Source organism: Agelaius tricolor, unplaced genomic scaffold (genome assembly GCF_023055355.1).
Source record: "Agelaius tricolor isolate 1412-34295 unplaced genomic scaffold, bAgeTri1.0.p SCAF_11, whole genome shotgun sequence".
Taxonomy (NCBI): Eukaryota; Metazoa; Chordata; class Aves; order Passeriformes; family Icteridae; genus Agelaius; species Agelaius tricolor.
In genome coordinates, this window is record NW_027269271.1 from 13,576,648 (window position 1) to 13,594,578 (window position 17,931).

Genomic DNA, 17,931 nt, shown 5'->3' on the forward strand with positions numbered 1-17,931 from the left:
AAAGATATTTCCCTCGAGGGGCTCCTACAGGCCACACTGTTATTACAGTGCCTATCCATTATCTTGTGCTGTACTTGGTATTAAGACAATAATGGAGAGAATAGGATTATGTGCAGATGATAGGAAATGCGAAGGCAATTCAGCAAGATAGGAAATGAATGGAGACATGATTCTTTCCTCGAAGCTGGGAATGGTTTAGCATAGGGTAAGGGAGAAGATAAATGAAGCAAAATGAAATCTTTACAGGTTAGCTAGGGTAAAATGAGTGTTTACATAGAATCCAATGAGTTTAACCTTTTTGATACAGAATATCGCAGCATCTTCCTTTAATGCAGCAGTGTATATGCCTTCAGAGGTCTGGTTTGATCTGAAAACTCACTCAACACACATGGGGAAATGACTGGTATTAATTTGACAGAGCAGTCTTATGTAATGGAGAACTATTTAATTTGCTCCAATAAAGGAAAAATTCTGAACCCCCCTCCAGATTTCTGTATTTAAACTACAAACTTGAAAAATCCTGCCCACTAAACAAACAGACAGAAAATAAATAAGTACTGTTTTAATAGCAATAAAGTAGGAGCTAGCATAACCAAGTGAAATGTTGATCCCACACTGAAATGTTCACATTCTGCTTTACTATTGTACACCATTCAATTTCACAAGACAGAGTCCGTGGCTATTAGCAAGTCACAGAGGCTAATAATTTTAGGAGGCCAGCAATGCATTATGATAGTGATAAACAAAGACAGGACCAGATTGTGTCATTTACAGACATTTCTATGGCTTATGTCTGTCATATTTTTTTTAATTAGGATAAATCACACACACACAATTTGCAATAACAGCACAACAGCCAAAAGAGATCATTTTTGCTCCCTGAAGTACAACTATAATTTTATTCCTTTTAGCAGCACTCGAAGGCTTTCCTTCTGTTAGGTTAAAACCCAGCAAAGTAGATCAGCAGAGCGACCCCCTAAGAGCAGGCAGCCCTCAGAGGGGTGAGGCAGCCATGGCTGCCCTCACTGGCATGGCGAGTGCGCAGCCAGCATTTGTCACAGGGCTGGGACGCCACCTTGCACGAGCCAAGCCAACCGAGGGTCCCCACTAACACTGCCAAGGGACAAAACGTGTCCGTGTGCTCAGCAGAGCTCCCCACTCAGACCAGCCACGCTGGAATTGCCTTGCCAAGCAGGGCTGGCCCTGCATCAGGCCCAGGGCCCGGCAGCGCGGCTCCATGCTGCTCTCTGCTGCTGCCTCCCACTCAGCACCTCTCGCTCCCCCCTTTGTGTCAGGCCCTGCTGTTTGCCCATCACCACTCCAACACTGACTTTCTTTGGCTGGTGCTGTGATGTAGGGATTGCAGTTGCCATTCCAGCTCCATAGCTGATGGCCCCCTGGCTCTGTGGCCGTCCCTGCCGGTGACTGCCATCTGCCAGCCACCAACTCTTACACCTCTCTGACCCCACAGCAGGGCTTCCCTCCTGAGCCCTCTGTCATGATAAGATTTTTCTCTCTGGAGAGCCTTCCTATGTTTCACACTGTCAGGCCTGACCCCAAGCAGACAAGAAAAAGTCTTTATGCCCCAGAAGCACACGCCTGTGCTCCTGCACTACATTGGCCACTACCTGGGCAATGGCAGAACAATTGTGTTTAAAAAAACCCTGTTTTCTGAGCTTTCCAACACATCCTACACTACTTTCTAACATACTGTGCAAGGAGGCAAAGCCATCAGCAAAGCAATGAGGGAGCCAAGGCCTCATTACAGCCCCTGGGTGGGCAGGGGCAGGGTGGCAGGGCTCAGCGAGGAGAGCAAGCTGGCTCAGAGCAGAAATGGAAACTGCAGCAGCCCAGTAAAACCAGAGCACACCTGATGCAAGGCTCTGCATCCCTGCCCAGCCAGGCTGGGGCTGTGCCTCCCTGCCAGCTGCACCCAGACCCAGCACTGCTCAACCCCCACGGCCCCAGCAGTGCAGAAACTGGGGCAGGGAGCTGCTGCACAGACCCTGGAAGGAGAAAAAAGTCCAGAAAGTGCCAACTTTTAGTACTGACCCACAGAAGACTGGTAGCCCAGAGAAAACCCTCAAACACCAAATAGCTCAGGGCTCCATAGAGACAGGCTGAGACAGCAAAACTTCCCAGCTCACAGCAAGGAAGTCATCTTGTACCAATGATGTTTATTTTACATTTTTGTCTATTTCCCCAGTATCAATAGGTGTGAACTTCAGTCCCTCCATACCTGTGTTTCACCCTGCTGTTCAGTGGGACAAGCATGAGCTGAAAGCCAAGCATTCACAGTGCAGCTAGGAGTGAGGACAAGTGCCTTAAATCATCCTTCCTCATCAGCTTTTAGTGACAAGAAGCATTTCTGAGAAAAGTGAGAATCAGCAAATTTGGAGAATTAGGAACATACTCAGTAATTTTACACAACAGCCACAAAGATGGGGAGATGTGAAACAGCATGAGCAGAGCTAGGTGTCAGGATTGCCTCTTGCACAGGCAGGTGGGGACTGTGCTGCATGGCTTGGGGCTCTCTGCTCACCAGCTCATATCAGACACCACTACACACTCCAACCATACTGCTAGAAAACCCACCAAGAAAACTATCTAATGAAGAGTAACAGTCAAAACAATGTCATTTGGCTGGCCAGTTACTTAAAGAGTGTTTATAACCATGTTTTAATGCTTCTTAACATAATGAACACTTATTTATATAAATGTTTAATTATGTTTTGAATTAAGTATCAATCTAGACTATCCCATAACGTATTACAGCAATGAGAAATCATGATTCATTATCTTGTCACCTTTTAATCTTAGAAAATTTTGCTAGCTTTTATAGTAGCAGAAAGAGTTAACAAGAACAGCCAATTTAATTAATCTGCTCTACTTACTTTGTACACTGCCATTTCTTTCTCAGTTGAGTACAGGCGAACTACACATTTGCACTAGAAATTACAAGTAAGTGAAGCAAATACCTTCATGAGTCATAAACTTTACCAATCTCTTACATCAATGTCTCTTGTCAGAAGTTAAAGGCAACCAATTGATAAAGTCACTTTCAAAAAAATATGGATGGATTGAGCACATTCCAAACTACCAGTTTCAGTATGATAAAGTCTGACTGACCCAGAAGGTTGCCCTCGCATGGGCTCAGACCCACTCTTAGTTTGCTGCATCATATTTTATTGTCTGGTTTAAGAAACAGCTTAGGGATTTTTCACCTGGCAAGGCTGACTAGCTAGAATAGCCTAGCAAACAGTAAGGGGAAACCCACTCCTCCAAATATTTCCACTCAATGGCTAAGAGCTGTACAAAGGATACCACATTCAAACTTCCCACAAGCAAATCATGCCCATGAACAGAGATGCAGCAGGTGGTCTGTGCCCTACAATACAGCCAAATGCAAAAACATGTCTATGAAGGCAAAGCCACAATTCTCATAACAAGTCATCTTGGGGACAGCCATGGACATGGCCCTGCTCTACTCCTCTCTGCTCCCATCTCCCTGCAGATGACACATCAGGGTAAGGGCTGGGCACCAGCACTGCACAGATTGTCCCCATCCACCCTGTATGCCTTTTGGCCTCTCCAGGACACTGCTGGCACTGTCACAGTGGGACTCCTGCCCCAGCTGGAGTTGGGGTCCCCACATCTGAACAGGACTTTTATGTCCCTCATGGCCCACTAAAAATATGGCCAAAGCGCTCAAGAACTTCCCTGATGGGACTTCTGGATCACTCAGACCAGAATCAGGCTGTAAAATCTTGGGAATCCTTCTGTTTCATTCTTAAGACCAATGCATGTTCAAATTCAGTGGAATGGGGTCAAGAAAGTAGTTTAATGTTTAAAACTATAATTCAATAGCTATAATTTTTTGCTATAAGGAAACTCCAGGCTTGAAGAGGTTGTTTTCCTGCTTGCTGCCCCCAAGGAACACAAATGCAGGCTAGACAGTCAAGGTTTATGGAGAGAAGTAATATCTTTTATGAGACCAACTATTAGAGTTGGGGGGGAAATACGCAAGCAAAGCAGCCATTCTTCAGGTCTGAAACAGAGGGTTCAATCTGCAGCAAAAGCATGTTGGAAAGCTGTGGTCTGGGTTGAAGTTATTATATGATCAATTAGACGTTATGAGAGGAAAAGAAAATTAGCACCTCTGGAGCAGCAAATGGGCGCAGCACAGGAGCCATGCCAGAGTCACTCACTCCCATGGGGCAGCAATGAGAGAAACAGAGATAGCTGAACAAAAGTGAAAAGTGAAAAGCTAACAGAAAGTGAATGAAAATTACAAAATTACATGGTCCCTGCTTTTTAGTATTTCCTAGAATGGGGACTTTTTGTTTGCAGGTTTCCTGTTCAGCTTGTTTTGTAAATATCCTTTGAAAATCAGAATGCCATAAAAGACGGTTTTTCTGAAAAACCATGTTCAGCCTGTGATCATGATGTTTCTATACCTTCTTGAATGCCTGAAGGAATTAATTTTGGTGTATGAGCCTCATTGAATCTCACTCACACCATTTCCATGGATGAACCTGGTGCACTAAATGAAGCCTACCACAGTACTGGTACCTATGTGAGGGTGTCCACGCCATGGAAAAATAAACTGGACTACAGAAAGACAAAACAGTACGACTAGACAGATTGGAACTGTGTGCTTATCACAAAAAATATCAAAATAACTAATAGAAAGCCTTTTATTGTCTTCTTGGCTTAGTTTTCATGGATTGACTCAATTAAAAATAATTTACCTATAACCTGCAGATTAGCATTCCTCCTTTACCTAATACATTTAAAATTATTGTGGATACCACAATAGTACCACAATGTTCTCTGAAGGAAAAACAAAAATGCTTGGAAACTCCCAGAGCAGGCAATAAAATTATTATATCAGATTACAGAAACTTTACCAAGTCTAACCTAAAGTAAGGATTCAACCTTGTTTTGTTTGATCCAGTGGACATGAAATGCCACCTTTCTGCTGACCTTAGTGACTTCCAGCTCAGAACTGCCACCTCATTAAGGTGATCCCAGCATTTCCATGCTTGTAGCTGCTATGGGCAGAGCTGTCCATAACAAATGACCTCTCCCTGTACCAGCTCCTTTACGTATCAGAAACATTCAAAGAGAATTACAGGCTGCATTTATTAAAACAGCTAACAAGGACAACAAAGAAGGCACAACATAGAGACAGAGTACAATTTACCAGAAATGCTGACACTGCCACGTGGTTTAATTTCTGCTCAAACTGTGAGGAGCTGCTGGCTGCACTGCTCAGTGAGAGCCATCTCCTCCCACAGCAAGCACCCAGGATACTGGTGGCTCTCAGACCTGCCCAGAGACAGTTGTGGCATTAATACCTCTGTTCTCCTCTCTCCTAATCACTTAAGGCTCAGTCACCCTTGCCCACCAAGATTTCAAAGGGAATGGTATTGGAGATCTAAAAATCAGGCTGTATTTTGGTTGACATAACTTATCCTCCTCAGAAGACAACATTTTCCCTGGCAGGTGATAAGCACCACCTCCCACGTTCTACTGTGGATGCTACTAATTAAACCACAGTGAAATTTAGATAATTAGCAACCTTTTTAAAAACAGAACATTACTCATTTCAAACCTTCATCCAGACAAAATTATATTTAAGACATTTAAAAAATCTTCTATTTTTCATGCTTTCAAAATTATTATTCTGTTCTAATAGGAAGAAAAGGAAAAAATAAACAATAAACAGGACAAATCATACAGAAACCCAAAAGCAGGGCAAGCATTCATCATCAGTGGTAGTATTTGGATTATTTGACAAAGTGAATACCACAAAGAAGTATGTTCAAATCACCCTAGTGAAGACAGTCCCTCAGATGATAATGATATGGCATTTTTTTTACATTCTAAAACCAAAACTAGATTTTTAAAACTAATTCAATGCCTGTATACCTCTGGTGGGTGCTCTTTTAAACTTTTGCAATGTATTACATTACCCACATTTGGTATGCAGTGAAGTATTATACTTATTTATTATTATACTTAAACACACATTGCTGGTGTTTCTGTAAAAGGAGATTCATTTATATTTATATTCATTTATATTTAAGATTGATATATCCCACAGGAAATACTTCACATCCATCAAATCCTTCCATTACTCTGCTAGCTGAAACTTCTGCCCACAGACACATGTAAGGGGACTGACCTACCCACCCTCCCATTCCCCAGTATGTATAATATTGTTCAAAACAATGGCCATAAGTAATATACCAAAAATTATTCCCTTTTTCCTCCTTGCTTGCAGTCATAACTGTCTATCTACCCCGTGTCCTTCCCATCCTTCCCTGGCATGTTCAGCAGGGCTATTGGAAAGGGTGCAAGCAGGGTAGGGTTGCCAAAGCTGCTGTCCTGAGGGAGCCCAGCTGACCCTTTCCCATTACACTGCAATTCATCTGGGACCTGGGGTGTGTGGTTGCAAGTTTTGCCCTCTGCTGCCTACAGGCCTCAAGCACCCCTAATTACTGTTAGTCAGCTGTTCTCCCCCTTCTACACACCCCTAATCACACTTCTCCCTCATCAGCCTGGGAGCTCTGCAGGGGTAAACTCTGAAAAATTTTACAGGAAAGCCAGCTTTTATTGTAGTGGCAATGACAGAAAGAGAAAAAGCAATTTAGTCTTTTATGTGGTTCACAGTTTCACTAACACCATAGACTTTTAACTGACTTGAGTTGTTATGCATTAACTCACAAAAGCATGGTACACAAACACTGCTAAAATAAAAAATAACATAAGACACAGCAAACTTGAACTCCTGAAACATAGGCCTAAATCCTCAAATACTAATAATGCTTTTATATAACAACTTTGTTAGTGCCCTCAGTTTCAAGCCAAAGTCACTATAAAGTAAACTACTCAAACAAGTCTGCAGAAGAAAAAGGGTTTTAAAAATCTGCAAAGAATTCCTTACCCCTCTTGTGGTGTAGTTTTCCTAGGGTTTTCTGCATCTCCTGTCATGTGATGAAAACAGGAACCTGGATAAAAGGCAACATGGCCAGTTGAATCAGTTGAGCTGGAACAAGGACTCCCATTGCCATGGGATATCCCTGGTGAGTTCTGTTCGCTTTAGGGGTCAAATCTGTGCAGAAGAATTTCATAATCTTTAGCTCTGATGACACCATACAACATTGGATGTCTCCATCTCTGTCTTGTCCATTTCACCCAACTTGATGACCCAACTTGACAGCTGCTGCCAACTGTCTGGCATGAAAAATGTCATTCTCTCAAAGAAAACTGCTTCAAGGACTGGAAAAATGCCTAGTCAATGTTTTCTCCTCCCTTCTCCTTCCCATCAGGTATAGGATTGAATCTCTCCACATAAGATGAAAGGTGTTTCCAGCATTCTGCTGATTTTACAACCATGTGAGACAAAGTTCCTCCAAAGTATCAAATCCTGTTATCTTTGGCCTGCAAAACAGGACAGAGGATGGACTGAGATAAAAGTAATCACCTGAATTATTTTGTTGAGCCTCAGCTTTAAATTCCAGAATTTGTAATTATGTCTGAGGAGTCACTGGCATTGCAGTGCCCAGCATGCAAACAGATGCCAACCACTTACACTGAGGCTTTTTGATTATTTCTGGGTAGCCCAGTCACAAATAAAGAACTAGCTTTGTTAACCTTTGGCATGAGAATGTATATGAACCCCTTAACAAAGCAGTTCTCACTTATCACTTAACATGGTTACACTAAAACCCATAGCAGATTAAGGACATGACTATGCTTTAAATAAGCTAGCACTAGATATCTATGTCTGTAGTTTTTCTACAAAGGAACATCCAGGGAAGTTAAGATAAACCAACTAAACTCATGATGATAATGCATGTAAGTCAAAATGCATTAAATCCCTCTGTGGATATTCTCACTGAGACGTAAAGTAGCCTGACTTTACTGTAAAGAGGATTAAGCTACCATGAACTACAGCCATTTTCCTTTTGAATTAGATCATCCACAGAGGAGCTTAAAGCACTGTAGGCTTGGTGCACTTGCTTCACATATATCCTTAATTTATCTGAATTTTCCTATGAATGGAACAAGCCTTAGTTAACTGAAAGGCTCCTTTACCAAATTTCTGCTGATGTTAAACCACATTACCAGTTTACTTGGCTTACAAATGTCCTCTATAAAACAGCTAAAGCTGTTTTACAAACAACAAAACCAGAGGCACCCTTTTATAGTGCAGAGGAAAATGCCAGCAGCAAGTGTGGAACCTGAGACACCTGACAGGATCACCAACTGCAGTGCTCATCCTAAGCTGTTGCTAATCTTGAAAAGCAAACAAAGAAGCAAAACTTGATTTCAGTATTACACTCCATCTGGAAATGTCTTATTAAAGATGAAAAGACAGACAAACAAGGCATTCTCACAGGACAAATTTGGGATGGAAGGCATTTTTGTCCTCCTGAGCTGGGCTGGCACAACATTGAAGTACCCACCTCACTCACCTGAGGTGCCCTGATTTCAGCTGGGAGAGAGTTAATTTTCTTCAAAGCATGTACAGTGCAGTATTTTGAATTTAGTATGAGAACACTGCTGGTGGCACACTGATGTTTTAGTTGTTGCTACAGTGCTTACGGTAAATGAAGCCTTTTTCAGTTTCCCATGCTCTGCCAGCAAACAGGTGCACAAGAGCCTGGGAGGGAGCACAGCTGGTACAGCTGACCCCAGCTGGCCAGAGGGACAGTCACACCATGGAATGTTGTGCTCAGTAAATAAACTGGGGGGAGTTGGCCAAGAGCTGCTGATCGCTGCCTGGGGATGGGCTGGGCATTGGTCACACAGTGGTAAACTGAACAGTTCTATTGTGCATCACACGTGTTTCTTTAGACCCCTCTCTTTTTCCTATTATTACTATTTTTTAAAGCTTTATTTCAATTATTAAGCTCTTCTTATCTCAACCCATGAGGTTTACCTTTTTCCTGATTCCCCTCCCCATCCCAGTAGGTACTAAGTGGTACTTACCTGCTGTCTGCAGTTAAATCATGACAAGAAGATACATTTTTAGTGGTTAAATCAGATACACACTGAAATTTATCCATCCCATACTCACAGATGAAATGCTAACTAATGAGCAAGGAAGAGCAAACACTTCCACACTCTGGTACTGACTCTGATGTTAGTTTATCTGAATGATAAATTTTACACTTGACTAAAATGAAATTGAAGCAATTCACATTTCTGTGTATTGGCAGGTAATTGAGATGTGGCAAATAAAAATCCGAAGAAAATAACGCAAAAATACATTAAACAAAGATTCCTCTTGATTGCTAAAAGATAGTTTGGCTCCAGATGTGCTAAGGAACAGAGAGCTCTAACTAAAATACAAAGAAAAAGGCAACTAATTCTCCAAATACTGTCTTTATTCAGTTTTCTCCACAGCTTATACCTGCAACATAGATTTTGTGCTAACCTATCTATTGCTATCACCTATGGATCTGAGATATTAACATTGACAGAGGGGAAGTTTAAAAGAAATCTAACACAGAGAGATGTTGAGCTTCATTTTTTTATGTCTTTGTTAATTCTTGACCTTCCCCAGAAAGGATGAGAAGGAATCTGCCTATCCAAAGAGGCAGCAGCTGCCAGAGGCACCGCGGGTCTCACACCTGCAATCCACATGCCAACTACAGCAACACCTCCGCACACCTGGTGCAGAAGCATCAGCTCTGCTGCCAGTGGTCCTGCAGAAGAGCTCTAGAAAATTCTTTTGCTTTGACTCCAAGTAGGTTACATTTGTCTCTGCTGTGCATCTCCAAATAACCAGCATCAAGACTAGGTTTATGTACACTAAGCTGTTATACCACTTAGATGAAAACATGGAATAGTTTCTCTGTGGTGATCTACATCAGATTAAAAAAGAGATCTGAGAAAAGAGTCTGGCAATTAAAAAAAAATAAGTGAAAGACTACCCATTTTTCATGAAATAGAGAATATTTCCATCTCACATGTGCTAGTAAAATGTTTTAGATTTGTTCAATCATCCCCTATAAGAAAGAGATCATTTTTCTTACAGATCTGTTTCATCAAGCCATCCCAGAAAGAGGACTCCTACAACTCCCATAAATATAAGACCCTTCATACTAGCTTATAAAACAGATTTTTAATTGCTTTTTATACCAAAAGTGTGAGAATTACAGCATGTACTATGTAAAATCATTATTATTCACAATGGAAAAGATTTATTTAATCTCTAGCTGAAAAATTCTTTGTGCAAGGAGTTTGGAGAGCACACTGTCATCTTTACACTCCCTGCTCTGTTACTCTGTGCTTCTACCTGAGGTGGCTTAAACCTCCCTCCGTGCCCATGGAGCCCCTCTGTGCCACCCTGCAGCGCATTACTCTGAGGGACAGTGCCAGAGCTCTGCCCAGGAGAGGATGGCTCCCTTGCCATGCTGTCCCTGCTGCTGGCAACACTGCAAGCCACCAGGGTCCCCATCCCCTTGATCTACCACTGCACTGCTTGCTAGGATATGCTATCAACAGGGACAAGCTAAAATGTTCAACCTCAAGTGACAAATTGTACACATGCCAGGTACTTCCGTCTGGCACAGCTTGAATCTTCTGCCTCGCAGGAAAACACTACTTGGGGGCAAATGTGGCTGCAAGGGACCAGTCATTCAATGCATATTTCTCCTGCAAAACTTTCTTCAGCATCTGCACTGCTCTATGATTATCTGAATGCTATTCAATCTACCTCTAACTTGAGTTACATAAGCATATTTGCATCTATATTGTAAGCATTATACTAAATGAGATGGGACTGCCTATGTAATCATGCCATGACTTTCCCTTAGGGAAACCTGGTAAAATTATGTTCCATTACATTTGTAAAATACTACCCATTAAAAGGAGGAATAAAACTTTTATGTTCATGTGAAACAAAGCACAAAAGATTCTCCACCCTTTAACTTGTATCAATTTCGATACGAAATAAGCATTTTCCAGGCAAGAAGGGAATCTGAATTTGACTTCACTATTACGTGCTTTTGGCTTGGATTGTTTGACAGTTAAACCTCTATCCAAAATTCTGTCTTTTTTTCTTATTTTAACATTATGAAACAAAAGAGAAGAAAACCAGTTCATCTGCCTTGAAGAAAATAGACAACTTTGAAACAAATTTTCTTAGGGACATCTTATTTGTTACTGTCTATGCCACAGAAGAGAACAACTGTTTCTACTGTACTATTCAGGGTCTTTTGCTGCTGGTCAATTCATTGTTTTAATTCATTGATGTTTTGGCAAACTTTCAAGTAGGTCATGGGAGAATTTTAAAAATGAAGCATCCATTTAGAAGTCACACAGTGGTGATATATATACAGAGCTTCAATTTAAACCATTATTGCATACCATCCTTTTCCTTTTGTAATAATCTATTAAATGCTTTCAAGTAAGGAGAAGGAATAGCAACCTGAAGATCTGAATGGAGCCCAGATGACCTATAAAATACATCCTGCCTGACTAGTTCCAGCTCTCATCTCTAATGGTTACTATTGTTATTCTACCATTCAGACAACCACACACATCAATTATACATTCTTCTGGGTCACAAATCCATTTTCTCAGGCAACATTTTTGTCTTAATGCATGATGTTTCCTTTTCAACCTATGACCAAAGTTGAAGGTCTCAATATTAAAAAGATATTTCTTTTTCTTAAAATATGTTGATAATCAGAAGAACAGCTTCATGGAAATCAGAAGGTGCAGCTTTTTGAACTATTTGGAAGAGTGTGTTTAGACCATATATTGTCCCTTTATTACAGCAAACGTATTAGGCAGTACTTTGTGCTTTAGGTGAACGTTTTTTCTTTTGTTCTATTGGTGCCTGGCAGCACAGCTATAATTAAATGTCCCCTGCCTCCTCTATTTTATGACACTTACAATTCAGTCATCTTAATTGGACTTTTCCTAAGTGCATAAATGGCTGGCTCAAGAAGCAAAACTTTTCTCAGTGAAGCAAACTGAAAACCTTTCACAGTGCATTTTCTCAGCGACTTCTTTGGAGTCTTTGGCTTATATTTGCCTTTTTAAAAGACAAAAGCTTCAGGTAACTATCTGAAGAAAGTCTAAGACAGGTCTCCAAATTAATTTTCTTTTGCATATACTATTCTCACAAACAAACCACTCATCATTTCTAAAGGGGCAAAGTAATTTCAATTTCATGGTTGACAAAATAAATAGGGGAGGGTAACATACCGCTTCTAAGGGTTTCTTGCACATCATCTATGTTCTTAAAACGCAAAGTGAGAAATTCAGGGTAAGAGTCCTGAAGCCTCCTCAGCAAGATGTGAAGGCCAGGCCTCAGCTTTGTCCAGCCACAGGAGCCAGCAGCACCCCAGCAGCAGCAGGGCCTCACCAGCGGTCCCAGGGGCTGGAGGAACACACCCAACCCACCACCACTCGCTGCAGTGCAGAGCATCTGCCTCAAGGAGGTTGCTTCTAGCTACGGGATGCTGACACCAGAGACGCCATCAGTTCAACTCAACAGGTTCAAGACCAAGTCAGTGGAACAACCCCTGCAGCAAACCTGTTGTATTTTCAGCATTTCCAAGCTCTAGTCTCAGCGGCCTTCTCAGCACAGAGCCAGTTTTGCTGGCTACAAGATCAGGCTCCTCTCCTGTAGGCACATTGGGCACCACAACAAAATCATGCTATGTTTAAGTCATGCAAACTGACCTACTGAGAAGGGGTATTTGAGATAGACAGCAAGTCTTGTAGCTGAATAAGTAACTCCACAACCAAGGAAAGCATCCATTCAGTGGCAGACACAAGCACCTGACAAACCAGAACAAATATGCAGATGACTACAGAGAAACAAAAAGTGCTTCATTTATATATAGACATACACACATAAACATTCATGTTCATATAAATGCACATTTGAGTACACACACACCAGCAGGCACAACCCTAAACAGAACCCTGCTAGCTGGCTTTCTGCTTACTGCTCCCTCCATCCATGAGCTGCTTTCTCAGGATGATAGAGCTGCAGTCAGAGCCTTGTGCATAACAATAGCAGTCTGATCCTGAAGCATTCTCATCATATGCTCAATCCCTGCTGCCATCCTCATTGGGCAGGTCCAGCTTAATTGCCCAATATAAAGCAGCTCTTCCCTTTGGAGACCTCCAGCCAGGGGTTTGGCAAATCCTTTAAGAAGTATTTTCATGTTCTCTTCATTCTTTCTGGGGCATAAGTCAGGGTAGGGGAATCATTTCCAAAGCTGGCTTAGAAAACCTTGTCCTTTTCAAGCCTAAATAGAGGCATGGGAGGAGTTAACTCACTTGTCTTCTTGTCCTGGTTTCTCCACCCCCTGGATCAGCCAAAGAAGTCACATCTCTCTAAGGATATCAATGTACAGAGTTTGCAAGGGGTTTTACTCCATGTTCAAACATGTACAGTTTTCAGGACAAGCCAGTGCTCAGCATTCAGGATCTGCATTTTCTGCAAAATTCAAGAAAGGGTCTTCAGGTGTGAGGGAACATGAAAGGATGGCAATGGAGCTGATCTCAGGCACTTTATAACCATACCAGGAGGACCATATTAATTCCCAGTCTGTCACCCCTGTCACACACTCTGTGCTTTAACTCATCCCACATCAAGTTTATTTTTAAAGAAAACCCTTGGTTTACCCTGGTGAGGAGAGAGGCAGCCTTACAGGGGAGCTGAAGTTGAAGGGATGGCCAAAGCTATGCATTCCTGCGTTTCACATGGTCACAGGCTTTGTTTCTTTAAAGCAGAAGTGGGAACCATTTAGCTGAATCCTGTTCAGATCTAGGAAAAGTGACAGATAAATATTATTTTAACATAGAGGTTTTTGGTTGGCTGGTTGATTTGTTTGTTTGTGGAGGCAAGGGGGTGTGCTAGGTTTAACTTTATTATAACTAAGCCTATATAAATGCAAATACTGTTTTCATAGATATAATTTCATAAAGCAAAACTACCCACAATCTTTAGCAGTGAAATTCAAGTGGCAACTATGACAAGTAAAGAAAAATGAATGCAGTTAACTTCAGCCATTCCTGCTCATCTGAAAGCTTGTGTCAGTTCCTAAATAAGCTTTTCATTTCCCCTATTCAGTCTGCTGATCTTTGTTGATTTACAGCATGAATGAGCATGGCACATTGCAACTTGTAGAGTATATTTTTCCTAAATAATAAAACATTTATTGCAGACCCATCAAGCCTGCTAGTAGCTTTGAGTCATTATTGCAATGAAGTACCATGTTAACAACCCATTTACATTGTTGCAGAAGACTCTGGGTTAACACTATATGTAATTTAATCCCATTCATGAGAGAGGACTCCCTAAAACATATCTAGATCTGATAAATTACAATTTGATGGTATTTTTCTAATCAACTGTTTTTCAAGATGAAGCTGCCTTCATCAAGTCCATGCCACCCCTCACTTTCCCTGCTGAGAAATGGCAGCTGAGCAAACCCTTTCCACATGGTGTTCTCGGCAAGCTCCAGCCTCAGGCTCTTCCTCTGTCAAAACAAGAAGTATATTTAGTGAAGAGCTACAAAGACCTTATTGTTTTGGGAAGAAAATAATTTGTTGGGTAGAGAGTGAGGTCTGTATTCTGGTGGCTCTTTGAAGGGTCTGACTACAGCTTCACGATTGGCCTGGGGTGGGTGCCAGCCTCCAGCTGAGGAGGCACAGGAGCACAGGCTGCTGGTGTGTGCTGGGCAGGAGCCCCCAAGGGCAGGGCAGTGCCCAACACTGCCACTCAGCCCAGCTGCACGGGCCAGAGAGAGATGCTTCTGCCAGAGCACTCACACATTTTGGATGATTTAATAACAATAACTATGATAATGATGATAATAATAATAAATTATTAACAAATAAAAGAATCCTCCAGGAAGTACATAATTTTCCATGTACCAATCAGAAATTATCTTTTTAGTCAGAGATTAGAATCAGCATAACAATTCTTTCCAACAGAATCCCCTTGGCATGGATGATACACTGCAAAACCCATCTTTACATGAGCGTCCTGCAGCAAATGCCCCAAGGCCACAGTGAGGCCAGAGTCAACACAGCAGAGGGAAGGACATGATGTCCAGCACACAGGGACACGCTGTGACTGCCTCTGGACATGGTGGCACGGTGTTAGAGAGGGCACAAGGCACACAAAGAACAGCAGGGCTGTCTCTGCAGTTCCCTGCTGCTCTGCTGTACTCAGCTGCAAACCAGCGCTGCTGACACAGCTGCAGCACCGTGCCCAGGCCAGCACAGTGTGCTCAGAGCAGGCTGAGCCACCCCAAATCTGATGGGTATGGACTCCTGGGAATATGTGTATGATATCCTGTCTCACAGGATACCCAAGTTATGACCACTTTTGCCTTGTTACACTCTTGTTTTGACAAATACCTGCAGTCAAACAAGTTACTGTTCCTGGTGTCCTGTGGGCTTGGGATTGATTTATAAGACCCCAAAAATAATTTTTCAACAGTATTGTTTCTAGTTCCTAACACTTAGTTCTGCTACTTATGAGAAATATATTCTTTCCTGAATATAACTTAATTTGCATCCAATAAATCCAAATTCTTCTTGCACAATCTTCCATTTCTATTTAATAAATTGGGAGAGACAAAATCACTAACTTCCTTAACTCTCTTGGGTACAGTCAGAGTACCCAAAATTTCACCAAATTTTGACCAAGTCCTGTCTAAGAAATACTTTTTACCACATCATCAGGCACTCAGTCCATTCCTGAGATCATTCATTAATAATTTGATTCCCTTAGTACTTTTTTTTAAAGACATTTCAAGTGAACTCCTTAGCATGCTAAAGTTTTCTGTCATTTTCTAAGTCCCTGAAACTGCTTATAGTAAAGGGCAGAATACTACTTCTCATCTATTAGTTTCATTTGCAAAAACATTGGGTTTAGTTGGGTTTTTCTTTCCCTAGTACTCCAGGTTGAATATTGACTTGATTAACTTGAAAGAGCCTCCTACTTCAGTTCCATTTCAGTCTCCTTCCAGGGGCTGACTCTAAACCACCAAATGCACTATTTCCCCCAAAAGTGAACAAGCCAGAGCCTCTGTCCTACCACCAGATGCCTGATTTAATCCAGCACCAGGAGCCAGATGTCCCAGGCACAGTGACACTTCCAACACATATGTACCTGCTCTCCTAACAGGCATCAGTGAGAGCGAGGCCAGCAGAAAGCAGAAGCCACATGGCAAAAATTGCTAAATCTGTCCCATTAGTTAGAGAAATATTCCTACATGCAAAATCACATTGCTCTTACTCAGCTAAAGTTGCATGGCTAAAAAATACAGCCATAAGCCCCACGTGCTACCCCCTAATGGTATTAAGTAACGGTAATCTAACATCATTGCAATGCCCTTTTCACATCAATATGCTTATTCTGCTTTATTTCAAATAAATTACCTAGTTAAAAAAATTATTTGAACTTTAAGGCACAAATAAGTGAGCATTATTGTTTGCTGGTTAACTAGATAAGGAGTTAAACATCTAGAGGTGAAGTGGAGGACAATTAATGTACTACCCTGCTTAAGTATCACACAAGGCCCACTTCTCAGGGAATTTGAGCTATTATGATCTACTACAAATAAATGAGAATTTTAGCTCTCAGAGGGCAATGCAATAGTTTTGGAAATAATCTTTTTATGAGATTGTGGCTTTATCAGTTATGTTTCAGACTCAGTATAAACACTTTGTATCATAGGAGAACAATTTCAGACTGGCTTGTAATTTTAATTTCTGTACCCATATTCTGTTAATTCACTTTTCCTATGCTCTTATTCTAGAAACAAAAGGAAAAATTAATTTGCATCCTTACATCTTTTCAAAGAAACACTATCATAATGGAAATATTCAAATAAAAATACAAATCATGATTCAAGCAATACAAATTATGTATAAATTGGTTTCCAAAACAACTGAACACCCAGTAAAAGCAGTCCTGATGATGCTCAGTGGTATCCATACACTGGAGGGTAAGGCAAAGAAAGAGCAAAGGATATTTCTTTCAGAATTTCACCTGATGTTGTAAGACATTTGTTTTTATTCAATTTTACATAAAAATATTCTTTATGGGACATTTAGTCTCAAATTCTTTGAAACTTTATCAACAGAACTGCTGAGTTACTATAAAGCTGCCCAGTTTCAGAGTTTCATATTCACCTTTCCAGCAGACAGAACAAACCTAAACATACACAAATTTGAAAGCAGCTTGACCACAAAAGAAAGCTTTAGGAGACCCAAATAGTGGACCATATGTGATATCAAATGGGCAAGCCATTAGCATCAGCTGTGAACATATTGTACCAACTGGGAATGAAAATAAAACATTCAACTACCAACTGTTATAATCTGTAAATAGTCAAACCAATTCCTCTGGGTTCCAAAAATATATGAATAGGGTGACTCATTGGGTCCCCATTGTCCTGTTTATAGGCAATGCAGCAGATTTGCTCCTAGGGAAAAAACCAAAAAAAGAAAAACACAGAAACTGTGGTTAGTGAGATCTGATATTAGCAACAGTATTTGTATATTAAAAGACTCTTGGGCTTTTTGAAACTATATCTAAAGATTTCACATTAGAGATAACAAAATAAAGAATTCTTTTGAAGCAACTTTTCTCTGTACAATGTAAAACATTAAAAAAATATCCCCATTGCAAATTATGTTGAGAAACTGGCAGAATACTAGAAAATTTATAGAGGGCACCAAACTACTGAGAATTCATTGTACAGCTGGCAAGTGCACTCTTACCTACTAGTTGCTTCACATTTAATAATGTATGTTATGAACAGATGGATGGAATGTCAATAAGGCTCTCTGTATCATCAGTGGTAATGAAATAGTGGACTTTGAATGCTTAATAGCACAGAAAACAAAAAGCCTAGAGGAAATTTGTCA

The 17,931-nt window shown here is 41.0% G+C and overlaps 1 long non-coding RNA gene across 1 annotated transcript in view; it reads right to left on the reverse strand.

Moving 5' to 3' along the window:
• Positions 1 to 17,931, reverse strand: part of LOC139594303 (uncharacterized) — an 88,267-nt gene continuing 70,336 nt past the window's right edge. The window contains exons 9-14 of the long non-coding RNA XR_011680591.1: positions 13,669 to 17,486; positions 13,321 to 13,480; positions 12,715 to 12,813; positions 6,953 to 7,449; positions 5,207 to 5,331; positions 1 to 2,368 (exon numbers count right to left, since the gene is read on the reverse strand). This is a non-coding gene — a long non-coding RNA (uncharacterized lncRNA). The remainder of the gene's footprint in view (positions 2,369 to 5,206; positions 5,332 to 6,952; positions 7,450 to 12,714; positions 12,814 to 13,320; positions 13,481 to 13,668; positions 17,487 to 17,931) is intronic.